This window comes from Anopheles aquasalis, chromosome 3, assembly GCF_943734665.1.
Source record: "Anopheles aquasalis chromosome 3, idAnoAquaMG_Q_19, whole genome shotgun sequence".
In the NCBI taxonomy this organism is placed as follows: Eukaryota; Metazoa; Arthropoda; class Insecta; order Diptera; family Culicidae; genus Anopheles; species Anopheles aquasalis.
Genome location: NC_064878.1, coordinates 9,238,624 through 9,253,334, shown reverse-complemented (window position 1 = coordinate 9,253,334; position 14,711 = coordinate 9,238,624). Strand labels below are relative to the sequence as shown.

General features: G+C 47.0%; 1 protein-coding gene across 1 annotated transcript in view; it reads left to right on the top strand.

Moving 5' to 3' along the window:
• The window catches only part of LOC126576075 (nephrin-like), a 148,742-nt gene that overhangs the window by 104,658 nt on the left and 29,373 nt on the right, over window positions 1-14,711 (top strand). The gene's annotated exons all lie outside the window — the stretch shown is intronic.

Here is a 14,711-nt window from a genome sequence, read left to right as displayed (position 1 = left end):
TAGCGGCTTCCGGTGTGGTGCCATCCATTCGTCGGCCGACCGATAGACCCGGGAGTGGCCGGCAATCTGGGCGAGCATAACGAGTTAAATAAAAACTAAACAACCAACATCAACCGTCCGGCCACTCCGGATTGCCCGTTTCCGGAGGGATAAAAGGATGAAATAGTTTTTTCGTCCATTGCTCCGCACCGCTTATCAATCTCACTCGCCTCTTAGCTCGTAATCATGGTCTCTCTGTTTAGTAGAGTGACAGCGCCAGTTCCAGCGCCAATCGAGGTCGTAAAGCCCTAGCTTCGGTTTTCTGGAAACGCCCCAAAGTGCGCCCCAAAGCTATCCGTTAAATGTCTTAGCGGCATCATAAAACGCTACTCGCCATCGAACCATCTCGCACCATCAACTGCATCCTCGAGGTCTCGAGGGCTCGAAGGGTTTGTCTGTCCGATGGGCGCAACGGTGTCTGCAGTGCAGTGGACGTGGCTTTCCACCTTTGCCCAACTCCCCATTGACCAGCCTTTGCGACCTTCGATTCCATTTCACTCCAAGGAGCGGCTGATGGGTGGAAAGAGATTGGAAATTTGATTTTTCACAGCGAGCTTTTCCCGTTTTCTCAACGGCCGGACGGTGTCGTCGAATAAATTGTTCCGATATCGCTAGCACTTTATCTGCGATTAAGTTTTACGGGAGGTCCGGCGAGTCCGTTTCCATTCCGGCTAGGATTCGCCGGTTCCGGTCCTCGGCCAGCTCGGTTAAAAGCGTTCATTCGCCGAGATAGGCCCCAGCCTCGCTGCAGTATCTACCGTATCGTGATGCGTCTGGTGGGGTCCAAGTGCAGGCATAAAAGTTGATTGAATGAGGCTCATGTAGACGCTTGTCTTATCATTTCGTTTTTCATGCTGTTGCTCCTGCTGCTACTGCTGCTGCTGCTGCTGCTGTTGCTACTAGTGCTAGTGCTATTCGTAGATTGCCATCGTACAGCTCAGGTGCGCCGGGTGGGCTATGAAATGCGGCTTCTTCCTGCTACCCCAAGAGCAACTCAGCAAAAACACAACGCCTATGTGAAAATACTTCAGTCTGAAATGAAGCTTTATCGTGTGCAAAGACGATTGTGTCTGCTTTGCTCACACACATAGAAAACATATAAATTATTGTTCATTCAATCAAAGCACAGTGCATGTGGTGTGATTGGAATGGATAGTTTGATCTTCTTTCTTTAGTCATTTCGCTGAAATGGAGCACACCTCCTAAGAGTATTTGAGGAAAGGACTTTCAGGAGAAAAGATCTTCTAAAGATTCTGTTTCCTGTTGCTGGTCTGATTGTGCCAAAGACAAAGGAAAACCAGAGCGGTAGACTGGCAGATGGGTTGAGTTTAATTAAAATGTTTGTCGCTTTTAATCAGCAGAACTTGCTAAATAGATTTATCTTGCTGCAGCAACAGCAGTTTAGATTGCAGTGGAGCTTTATTCCACAAGAGAATTCTTGTGAAATTCCATGCTTCTGCGGTTCAGTATGGCTTTAAAAGAGGCCTGACGTTTTTGTTTTAAGATTTTTTTTTACAAATATTGTGTAAAAATATGGAAGCAATCAGAAGGAAAATTGGTTAAGAAACAATTATACTTTGTTTAGAAGTTTGGGGAATAAGTAAAGCCAGTTACACGATAACAAAACAAAAAAATTGTCTCTTTGAAAAATATGTCTTTTCCTAACGACACAAAACATTAATTCCTCTTTAAGTTGAGAAACGCAGTGCATCAATGATAATGCGTTAAATCATTTTAAATCAAGATGTTACCTTCTAAACACCTCATTCACTTCCGATTCCAGCATCAACACTAAGCAGTTAATTACAAAAAACCGATTATAACGCCAGCTCTATTTCTTTTGTTTATCTATCTCTTTGATTCTTTTTCTCTCTTAATGTAGAAACTTTTACTGCTGAAATCGGAAGAACAGTTGATCACTCGTAATGGAAATTCAAAAGCGCTACTAGCTCCACTCCCAAGAGTCTTATCCATGACTGGCAGAATGACTTTGACCTTTCCGACAAAGTTTGCCAACGCCAGTGGCTGAACAAAAACGGGAATCTCCTGTTAACCAGGCCACGGGTCTCAGGTGTGAGCCCTTCAGCGCTACCCAACCAAAAGCGTTTGTTAATGCACATTACCACCGTTACTAGAAACACAATTTTGCTCCCCCAAAAGTGGTCAATGGAATGTGAAACAAAACAATCGTTTCATTGCTCCAACAGTCGCTGGCACGGTGGCCGAACGATCGCGAAATGCGGAGAGCGACGTTGGTGTTTTACAACACCCGCGGGACTGCTTCGCGTTGTAACTTTTGCGCGCACCGGTTGGACACCGGAGAGCACTTTTTGCTCTCCCGGATTCGTTCAGCATGGTTTGCTACTGGTGCTGCTCGATGCTGCTCGATGCTGCTATAAATTATCGTTCATTAAATAACCTTCGGTTGTCCTTGACTTTCTCTGTAGTCTTTTACTGCCAACAATAGCTTTGTATCCGATGAATCTATATAAATGGTGTTCGACGATAGGAAAAGGATGAGCTTTTGGTTTAGAAGCTAAGAAGGTGCACTAATGGAGGCGCATAGTTTAATGGAGGCGCATGGTGTTTGGTATTTTTGAAACGAATTTGTGCCTAAATGCTGAAGTGATGAGCCTTAATTTTTAAACAATACTTGCATAAATAGTAAAATGATGCTGCACTTCCAATTTGAATGGAATTTTCCATCAGAATCATCATGTAGGGCTTATGTCGTGAGTTGAAGTACATCATTGCTTACAGCAAAATGACACCAAATGGCCCTAGTAATTGGCGTTCCGTTAGGAAAACATAGCTTTCGGATGATCCTGCGTAAAACTCACTTGCAGCAATCCGCCTGGAGTTGATGGAAAATCAATGAAAACATCGCTAGAACGTGAACCATGCAACCAGAAACCTGTATATCAAGCGAGTGTTGGTATCACATAAGACACCGACATACCGAGCGCTTCGTCGACGCTGGATAGTGTGCTGCCTGGAGTGCTTATCCACGACTTCAAGGACTTTGAAATAGTTTAGAATTACCACCGCATTTTCAGATCCGTTCCGCGTTCCGTGCCAATAAAAGGTGGAAGAAGCAGACGATGAAGTAACACACCATAGAGCGCTTCCATGTTCGGCCATCGTGGCTATCACGTTCGACCGGGCAGGCTGTGGGGCATGGTGCCGGAAACATAAAACCCTGAACCGTAAAAAACCCCAGTAGGAAGTGGCAAACCGAAGCCCCGCATCGTTCGCATTATGCTTGCTCCCGTTTTCCGTCGCTTCCATCCGTGCTGCGCGGACTCCCGGACAACAATGCTGCACCGATGACGCACAGAGATGCTGTGTGCCATCATCCACTCTCTGGTCGCAGGAAGTGTTAGCTAGCAGCATCACGGGCAGTGCCACTGGCATCAGTGACAGACACTGTGTGATAGCTGATTGTATTGTTATTATTTGCATCGTTAGCATAAAATGTGATTTCTTATAGTCATTCGGATCACACCCGCAGCATCAGCTTGCCTGCCTGCCATCGCTGTTGGCATGTCGTGGCTCTCCGCTTCCCGTTTGTGAGACAGATCTGCCGTTCACACCGATTCAGTGGAACTGCTGCGTGGTTCAGGTTCAATGCGCCAGTGGCACAGTGGGGCGGAAGCAGATTTTGTACTGGAATTTTTTTACTGGAATTTAGGTACATTCGGCAGCGATTCTACGCCCCACATAAGGTGGCACTTCATGGCAGGAGTCCCACATTTAAAGTGGTTCCTTGGCGATTCTCGTAAACGTTTTCGGTGGCTGTTGGCTCTCCGCCAAAGTCAGGCAGCTTCTGAAATGGAGAAGCAAAAGAAAGTTGGCAGTGTCGTAGTCCTCCGCTGGTTTATCGCTTCTACTGATTCTTTGTATAAGTAAAACCATAGAGAGCAATGATATAACGGTACATTTTGCGTCTCATAATTAAAATGACGAAATATTTTTAACGTCTCTTTAGCAAAACATTTTCTTTCCTCTACGGAGATACACCTGTGACAGATCTCCGTTGACGACCATATAGACTTCCGTTGAGAAAACGGCTTATGCCGCACAGAATTCTAATTTTATTGCCCCTCGCCAATCACCAGCACATATGCTGCGTGGCGCGTCTTCATCTACAATTTATGCCAACCAAATATATTTTACTCACCATCGAGCTTCTGTTCCAGCGACAATAAGAAAGTGTTTCGTCGCAGCTTGTAATGCGGAAAATTCTGGAAATGTCGTGCCTGTCCTTGCGGAGCGCTCCAAAAACACCATCCGCTCGTGCTCGTGCCTTTGTTGTGCTGCTAGTTGCTGGGTAATAATCCAACCAAAAGCATACCGATACCGGATACACGAAACCAAAAGGGGCGCGGATTTGACTTTTGATAAAGAAAAGCTCGCCCGTCCGCGTCGCAGTTCGGAGAATGTTCATTTCTTATTTAGAACGATTGCTGTACGCACGTGGCGCTGGGTGCCACGAGGAACACACTCTCGATCGGAATAAATGGAAAACATTTTTTTTGGGCGGACTTTGCAAGCGGGCATCATGTTCAGGGGGAGTTTGGCTGCCCTGGCAGCGCTTTTCGTGCGTGTTTAGCTTTGTTTGCAGATGCTCCATGCGCTCTTTCTCTATCTCTTCCTCTTTCTTTTTCACTGCTTCAATGCCACAGTTGATCAAAACCAACTTTAACGCATGGTCGCTGTCTTTGATTTGATTTGCATGTTGTTTCCGGTCCCTCCCCTTGATCATCAGAACGAAAGCGAACGAAGAAACAAGCAGTCCTTGAACGGCGATCCTTGATAGACCAACGGTCCAGGATCTGTGTTATGGATTTTTGATAAACTCGCAAATCAAAGAACGATAGCCATCCCATGCTGTGCTACCATTTATCAAGCGCCATTTTGCGCCACCGCATTGCAGTCGATACATAAATCGTGTATCGGCGGGAGCCAAGTGTTCTGTAGCCGGTTCCGTAGCTCTGTTGGTGTTTTGCTGTTGCTCTGGCTGGATGCAAAACTACATTTACACTTCCGTGGCCGGTTCATTTTTCATCCTGCACGGATGCAATCGGGATGACATATGCAGATGACTTTTGGATGTTTTTGGAAGCGATTTTCCTAACATGCAGTTACACATGCACTTCTACACACAAAACAAAATTGTTTAAGCGTTTACTAAAGTGTCTTGTAGCGAAACGTTCCTACAGGAAAAAAAATATCAATATAGAAAACTCAGGTTGGCTCAATTTTCTAAAGTAACTTTTTACAGCAGTAAAATACCTTTGAACATACTAAATATTCATTATTTTTGCAAAACCAAATGGTTCGATACTGCTTTAGCAGAGAGCCAACCGCCATTCGAACGATCTGTATCAAGTCACCTTGCTGATATCGCTCTTAACTATGCATTTCCAGCGGCAAATGAATTGCCTCCGATAGCAGCAGCTGCGACTAGCAAATTACAATTATCTATTCGACAGTGCCACCCTCTAGAGCAGCAGTTGCTATCAGCGCGATCATTTCGCTCAAAGATTCGTGCAAACGATCCGCAGTTCCAAAATTTCCCGACTGCCTCGAGGGACCCCTCGAGGTTCAAATGTTCGATTCATTTAATTGCAAATGCACCTGCGCAATCGAAATCGCCCGGAGCTCCGAGCTCGAACCACACAGCTCGAGCGCTCGCGTCCTTTTATTGCGTTCGCGGTCTCACGGCTGCCGCTCAATGGCCCCAAGTCGTTCACGGCATGTGTCCGGTGTTTCCTACTCCCGTAATTGCCATCCCCACATTGTTTATCGGGTCCACCGGGTTGCGTGCTTCGGGCGGGTCTCGAGAGCTGAAGTTTTGGGCCACAAAATGCATTGCCCTAGCCCCCTCCAGGGGGGGAAAGCATTTACCAATGATCATCATCATCGTCGTCGCGAAGTCCTCGAGCTTATTGCAGCTGCATTCAGGAAGTCCAGAGGTAGACAGCGGTTGGTAGGTTGCTCAATTATTCTCAGCATCACCCAGGGATGTGGTGTGTTTTACAAGCTGCATCCATTCCCCCACGAAAAGGCGGTGTCCATCCGCGTTCGTTCGGATGTCCGGACCCGGCAGTCGAGTGTCAACCGTGTACGGGGTCGATGACGAGACTGGTTCTTCGAAGAAGTGTTGATTAGAAATCAGATCACACACGCTCACGTCGGCAATGGAGTTCAAGCCGAGCTCGAGCTCATGGCACCGTCAATCAAGAGTGTCCTCAAATGGGCGAGTCATCTCACAGCCTGCCCGCCCGCCCGGTGCGGAAAGCATGTAGATGATGGGAAGCTATTACGGTAATTGAAAGCAAACAATCGTCGCAATCGATCGATGGTAGAGCGAGGAATCGAATCGAAAGTGCAAATCGTGCCCGGCATTCGTGTTTAGTTTGATTTGGGCTCTGGGCTCTGTTTGTGATACGAGGCTGTCGTGGTCATCGTCGTAGTAGAGCTGAAGCTGTTTGCAATTTCGGTTTAAGAGAAAGAGAGAGATAGAGAGACGGTGACTAGTGCTCATCATTTCATCATAAGCAGATTTTAGCAAATTTTCACGGACTGATGCGCTCCAATTCGTAGAATAATTGGTGGAAAAATGTTCGAAAATGAATATTTGAGATGTTCTGCGAACTTCAAGCATCTCTCTGGAAAACACTTCACTTCAACCTGTTTGTAAATTGTTTGACAAATATTCTTCTTCCAAAAAGAATGCCGAACCGCGAGCCCGGGGGCTTTCGAATCGAATTGGATTCCACCGAAGCTGAAGCATGTGAATCCAGCAAAGCAGGCAGGAGATATTCCCCCTCCGCAAAAAGAACATTTTCTTGGAAGTGCTTCATTTCGCTCTCATCGACAGTCGTTAACGATTCTATTTCGATTCGATTCACATTGGCGTAGCGCTCGGTGGGTTGGCGGGGGAAACGGCTATTGCTCACGGGGCATTTGATATTGACTGTTCTTGATACGCGCGGTATCACCACCGACAGCACCGCGGTATCATTTCTTCTACACGCCGGGATCGCTCCTTTTAACTGCGGAAAGCAATAAAAAAGTACGCTTTATCATTCCCGCTCCCCCTCCCTCTTGGTTCGGAAATCGGGCTGCTCTACCTGCACTCACATTCTCTCTCTCTTTGCTGTTCTTTGGCGATGGAAATACAGGCGAACATTCAAACGAAACGATTTCCATTGATCTGCTTCGAGAACAGGCAGTTTTCCGCTGTGGGCCATTTTTCACAAAAGGAATACAACAAACAACATCCCTCCGCTACGCACGTGGAGAGCAAGTCTCGGTAGCTGGGATAAGTCTTGCAGTCCTGTAGAGTGTAGATGGAATTCAATTGTTTTGTGCCTAGGGGCATCAGCGATGCAGCGGTTTCATAAAGCATAAAAGCAATACACTCCTGTCGGAAAGCTGTCAAGAGTGACGTCCACGAGCACGAAGCCATGCACTAGAAGGTGAAGTTCCTTGGAAAACCAGGCGAGCTTTTGTTGCTCGATTCTACGAATGGCGTGGCCGAGTGGCGAGTTTTAGGAAAGAAACATTCTCTAAGACCATCCATGACAAGCAGTTCCCATTAAATTGAAGTTCAACACGATTTAGATAATCCATTTTGGGCGAACAAAGCGAACACTTCTCTGAATTCTATATAAACGATACAAATAAAGAATTTTTGTAAGTAAGGATCAACTGAAAGCCTTTACTTTCTGATCTTTCAACTCTTCGAGTAACTCAAACGACTCATAGCGCTGCGATAAAAACGATGGCCACTACATTTTCCGCTGAGGCAGTTTTTGAACAATCGCTTTCCATCTGCGACTTCCACCGAATGCTGCATCGCGTATCTCGAGCATCATTCCATCGCAGCCTTTGGTCACAAGCTGCGAGCTCGATGGAAACTGGTTCTGGTTTTTTAATGCTTCTCGCTTATCAGTATGCAGTGACCGTCTCTGCACTGCAGTGATTTCACTTGATGCAATGTATGCTCAAGGGGTTTGTAGCCCTTTCCCTGGAGGACTGGACAACTGGCGAGACTGAACAAAAGTACCGTAGAGTGCTTGAAACTCTCACGAGGCCGAAACATTGCAACAATCGGGTAACCGGGAAATGGTGACCAACAGAAGTTAACAGGACAACAAATTTGAAGGCAAATGAAGAGGGGTTGAAGTGGATCAAATTACGATTTTTTTCTTGTAGCAGTGAATTTTGTGTTGCAATAGCAACATAATGAAGCGCTCCTAATGGCATATTACGGTTTGTTTATCGATTTTCTTTGTTAAAGGCATTTCTATGAAGTTTTAAGATAAGCAAAAGGCGCCAGATCCAATTGAAGACATGCATGAGTTCCAAAAACTCGCAAAAGTTATGCTAGCAACTTTCACCGGCAGCTGCAATCGATTTACTGCGCATCGTGTAACGAAAAACTTGCATTGACTGAGGATTATACAACTTAATTCATAGCATTACATTCAATCCAACTCAATTGTTTGATAAAATCAGCAGCAAATCAGACGTGAAATCGCTTCACCATCGACGCTGCCAGACTGCTGCACTCGTATGCCCGTTGCATGAACCATCGAACCAACCTTCGAGCTGATACCTGCAAACGCTTCACGTAACGAAGAAAGTCCGTCCATTAAGGACATTTCCGCATCAATTCCTACGTCCCTTTGGAAGTGGAATTCCCTGTCCCCTCACTAATACTACCAAGCTGCATGACAATTCAATTCCAATTGTGCCGACTCTTCGGTCACTGCTCGCAGCTCGCAGTTTGATTCGATTGTAATGTCAGGAGAAATGCCAAAGATAGGGGATGCGTCCTTCTTGTGTGTCCGAATTGCTTATCCACCGATTGTGCTTGCAACCTTTGTGGCTCACGGTAGATGCCAAGAAGAGATCATTACGTAATTGAATCTAATAGAGTGACCAGCATGGTGACCGAGCATGACGACAAACGGACGCCGACTCGACCGCACTCGACGAGACAGACAGAGAACAGGCAAAAGGGAAACCATCCCAATGGAACTGAAAGGACAATGAAATCGTGGATCCGGGGAAAGTTTTTCGGGGGTTTTCGAATCTCGAATCCCGAGAGTGATACGAGCGGGACTTCCGGCAAAAGCACAGTTAAGACGTGGTCCCGCCTTTGAATGACCCCGTTTGATTCTCGATTTCTTCGAGCCTTCTTGTGGCCTAGTCACCGGTTGTCACCCCGATGGGCCGATCGATTTCACGCAAAAAGAAATTTCGGAGAGGGACCCAACCCAAAAACGATGCAAAAGCGAAAAACCGTGAAAGCTCCAACGGTGTTCAAGTGAGTTCTCCGGTCGGTCATTGCTTAATCCCCAGACTCTTGGCCCCTCGGAGAGGGGAAAATAATCGAACACATGGTGCACTCCTTACTGTCACCCACTCTAGCCTTGTGCCAGGTTGGGAGTGTCGAAGTGCAAAAGTTTATTGAAAATATGGAAATGGAAAGGACAGAGTAAAAGGGTAGAGCGATCCCATAAAGGATTGGGTTCTTATTAAAAAGTTTGGGGCGCTATCTGCCTCTCCTTTTAACTCTCTTTTTTTTCTTTTTCTCTTTGTCTCGAAGCTGTAACTGCTCTGCGAAGGCTCTGTCAGCAGCAGCAGTTGCAGTGAGTGTCTTTTGGGAGTTGCAATATTAAAAATGTATCGTATCCGAGGGCGACGGCCTGGGCCTGGGCCTGGGACAATCGAAAACTTTCGTTTCCGCTCCCGTGGATCCCACGGGGAAACGGATATGTGCGTTCGGATTGGCTTGATCCTTTGGCGTAACAGGATCGATGTCCTTACCTACAATTTGACCCACCGTACCACGATACTGTTGCTGCTGCTGCCACTGCTGCCACTGAACTAGAGCTCCATTTACATACATATGAGCTGTACTCTGACCTTTTTCCCTTTTTTTATTTTATTGTTCATCGAGCCATCGTTCGATTCCTCGGTTCCTCGGGCACCGGTGCAATCCCCCTGGCCGCCACAACACGCGAACATGATGCTGCGGCAGGAAAACATAAATTGTTTCACCATCGTCACCGAGCCGGAAAATCGTGCATTTCATAATACGGGCGTACGAGGGGTGGACATAAAAAGAAGGACAATAAAAAAAGTGGAACCTCCGCAACTCTTCTCATTTTTTTGCGTTGCTTTATTGAACGGTTCATTGCGAATTAGTTGTCATGTTGTATTGGGTTTTAATTTGTTTTATTTTATTTTTCCCCCCACATTCCCGTGAAACCATCCTCCACTAGACGGGACGGGGGTGGATTGTTCATTAAAACTGTCAAACTTTGTTTATTCGAGTTCGATTGTGCGGTTCCCGTGCGGCCTGTCACGTATGCCTGTCCGTTTGCGTTTACCAGCGCAAAATGATTTTACCAACCCCCCCTGGGCCAGGGGCCTTGATTTAAGTGCAATATGCAAATGCAATTAGGATGCAAAAATCCATAGAAAACTTGTGCTCGTTCCAGCGTTCGTTCATTTTCGAAACGAGTCGCTCAATAATCGACTTTTGACTTTTGCAAACAAACGAGTTATTTCGCCGCCAGTTTGGGCTTAACAACAAGTTAAACCGGTTATCGTGGAAAAGTTCGCCTCCTTTTCGGATGGAAGCGGATCGGATCGAGATCGAAACAAATTGCTGATCGGTTATTTATTTCCGAATTCCATTATACGCCGTCAGTCAGGCAGTCAGGCAGGGCACAACTGTTGACACAAATTAGGCAACTTCCCGCTCCCATAAGCCATCAGCATCGCATGCCGATGCGTCGTGTGTTGCCGTCGTAATTCGGTTTCCTTCCCCCGCCCCCACCCCCCCCCCCCCCTTAAATAAGCAACATTTCCTTGGAAAAAGCTTCACTTTGATGCGGACGAGGGGCAACAACTGAAGGGCAACCCATTACCGTGGGGCGCCCATCATCACTTACACGCCTCGCTTTGCACCCCGGAGAGAGGGTGGTCTTCGGGGGTGACAAAAGGGGATGAGAAGGGAAAGGGATCCTCTGGCAGCTTCGGTAACGAGCTGTGAAGCTGTGTGAGCTGCTACCGAGAGACCGTCGAATGGAAAGTCAATCTAATCCTCAGCCAACGGTGCGCTCTCCATTTGACTTCTTTGACTCACACCCTCCCGGGTTGGCCCGGGGGTAGCGCGTCACTTTTTCTCCATTACATACCCAGACTCAGACCCAGACCCGGACAACTTCGCCGGAGGTTCGGAGAATTCATCATAAAATTTTTATCCAACGAAAACGACTTTTTTGGACCAAAAGTTTCCAGCCACCAGCCACAACCAGGGGTTAAAGGGTACCGAGAGAGAGAGAGAGAGAGATGGTGTATCCGTTTCCGGCTGGCAAAAGAAACACGATGGAAGGTTGAGAGAATGGAGTGGCGCTCCTACATACACGCGGCTTCAGCACACAGATGCGCACTTTTGTGCGAGGGCCTCGGATTTGTGAGCCACCGCGGTGCGGCCAGAGACGGAAATGGGATCCATATGAGATTTATTTTCGCTGCCAATGGGCTCCCCCCCCCCCCTCCCCCAGGCTCAATACGTACGTATGTGTGTCTGTGTGTTTTATATTTTTACTTCGACTTTGAGTTTGAGCCGGTCGGTTGTTTTTACAGCCCGTGCGATAAAGCATTATAGCGTTCTCGGGAGGATAGCTTTAAAAGAAACAGTGAGAAAGGCAGAGGAAAATTCGGAAAAATCCCGGCATGCTACGATCCGACTTTGACTCCGATGAGATGGAGCCCCGGTCCGGGAGGGGGGGGGGTCACGAAAGTGCTCGAACGCATCAGCCATTTTGCTCCTTTTTACTGCTCTCTCTCTCTTTTTGCTTCCCATGCCTTCTCTTTACAGTCAACGGAAACCCTTTTTTTTCGCACGAATGGGGTGGGAAATATTTTCCAAAAAATCCAAATGTACCTCCTTGGATGCTTTTGCTTCTTCTTCCCTTTCTCCATCATGCTGCTTACAATTCTGCCACGTCACCCGTGTATAAGTAGCTGGCGAATTGCTCAAAGATGTTGCTCCATCGCATCATTTGCAGTCACTCGACTCCGCGCTGGCTTAAGTTTGCTTCAAGTTGGTTCGCTTCACATTTGGATCCGTTACAACAGAATGCACCAACAGCAGGAGCAGCAGCAGCAGCAAAGGCAATGCAACAATTTTCCAACCGACTGCACCGGTGCTCTGTAAAGCAAACTTTTCGTCCGTACCGCACTGCACTCATTGGCATTCAATGGGGTGCAAAGGATTCCATTCCCAGGCTGTGTGAATGTGTGCTGTGCTGGTAATTTTTCAATTTCGACCTCTTTTGTCACTCAAGTTCTTCGTTCAGTTCGGAAGAGCGGTGCGGTGACGCTGCGAAGAAAGGAGTTGAAGTGAAAGGGTATTTGACAGTTAATACTCTTAGTCTGCAGTACAGGAGAAGTCTGGAGCTGGTTACTCCCTTTCGAAAGTTTCCTATGGCTGCCGAAATGCTGCAAAACTTCACCACCAGCACCACCACCACCATCGTCATGCTACACCATGATCGCCAGATATGCAAATCGACCGCGACGGTACCGATACCGACGATGCTGAGTGCTACTCGCCACCCCCCGGGGGTGCGATGTTAAACGGATACGCCGAGATGAGATGAGATGAGATGTGTTTCGATTCCTTTTTCTGAAGAACGGGAACGCTCTTCTCTGGGAAATGGTGATGAATGGGAAAATGGCACAGCACACGATGGCGGTGGGGACCATTCGGCAAATTGAACCTTTTAACATGCTGATGGAATGCTTAAAGAATTCCACGGAATTTGCTGCAGCTGTCTGACGATGGAGCTGAATTGATTTGCAGCGCAGCTCGAAGAAACAACACCCACCAGTGATCGGATGCGAATGACGCGATGACAAGCGGTTAACAAGTGTTGTGTGTTTCGTTTCGTTTCGCGTAAATTTTTGGCTTGTGCAATGTAATCAGTAATAATACAGTTACTGTGGAGTGATGGAGCGGATCGTTTGCATCGAAAAGAATGGTTAAACGCGATGAACCATTGAAAAGGAAAAGACAATCCGAACGACAGCGGAAAGAGAGGGGAAAGAGAAGAGAGGATAGTTGATTATAATGCTTTAAATATAAGGTTTTGGGAAAAAGTATTGCATTAGTTTTCGTGAAGAGGTCTTGAGTTCTTGTGAAATTATTATTATTTGTCAGCAAAAAGCAATGGAATATTTTTTCTATATCTTTATACAAAACAAAAGGCGTTATTGCTAAGCACAGTAAAAGGCAAGTTGTGCTGAAAGCGAACATCGAACTTAATATTCCCGGAAAAACCGGAAGAACATCTTCCATCAAACAACTTGCACGTCTTTGAATTAGCCGGACCTTGCAACGACAGCATTAAAAAGGATCGCGAATCGTTATCTGTTCACATTTCGCTTAACACCAAACACCCATCAAAAGCTAATGGTTCATCGAGCCGCCGTATTCGTAACTCAAAACGTTAGCAAACTTCCACGTGGCAGCCACGCCAAATTGATGATTATGTGGTAATACATTGCTCGCTCCCAACAAACACTCTCACTGCGCCACAGGAAATTAAGCTTAACGCTAATGAATTGCAATACTTCCAGAAGACAACGATTGTTGCTGCTGCTGCTGGTGCTGTCGTCGTGTCTCTGGGTAATGTTAATCGTAGGTTCGGTTCGTTGCAGACGAGTTTACGCCCGAACAGTCCGTGTAACGATAATGCGTTCCACAATTTTTGATTACCCGCGTCGGCGACCGCGCCCGAGCTGGACCAATTTTCCAGCCCAGGCCTGAAAGGCCGAGAAAACTAATTTTCGCGCCCGCTATTGACACAACGACACAAGCGGAATGGAATGTTGAGCGTTGGAAATGAGAAGTAAGTAAGCGTCCCAAGCGACCGGACCGAATCGTCTGCGAAACGGACTTGGACATGTGCAAGGACATGGACCACGGTTGGCTTTGCTGTCCGTTTTCCACATTCTGCGCTGGGGAATGTGGCACCCAGAGAATGTGACCTCAGATGCCTGGGGAATGCCAAGACACTGGCACCACCACCGCAGCACCAACCGAGAAGCAGGAAAATCCGTTTATAAAGTTGTAATTAATGAATTTGCACCGCTACAAGCGCGTCGCCAGCGCCAGGCATCCGTTGCGCACCAGAAAACATCTTCCGACATGTTTTCCGAGACGTTGCCGAGGGAAGAGTGAGGTTGCGGATGGCAGAGAGTTTTCAAAAATGGAAAGCACCAACCAGCTGCTGCTGCTGCTGGCTCGGGGCTGAAACCAATCCTTACCGCTGCGCGTTGTGTTGGGACCACATTGAAACAAATCACTATAAAATTAGAGTTTTATAGCAATGGCCATCCATTCTGCGCAAAGCCAACAACCAAACAAACCAAAAGCCCAGCGGGGTTGGGCTCGTGTCGAGTACGCAGAAACATATTTCATTCAATTAATGTACGTTAGTACCGGTGGGCGAACGGGCGCTCGCCAGCATTTTCATCGCTGTCGTCGTCGTCGTCGTCGTTGAATTCCCGCGTGTGAGATGCCGAGGTCAACTTATGGCTTCGGGGAATTGTTCGGGGGTCTGTCGATTGGCCAG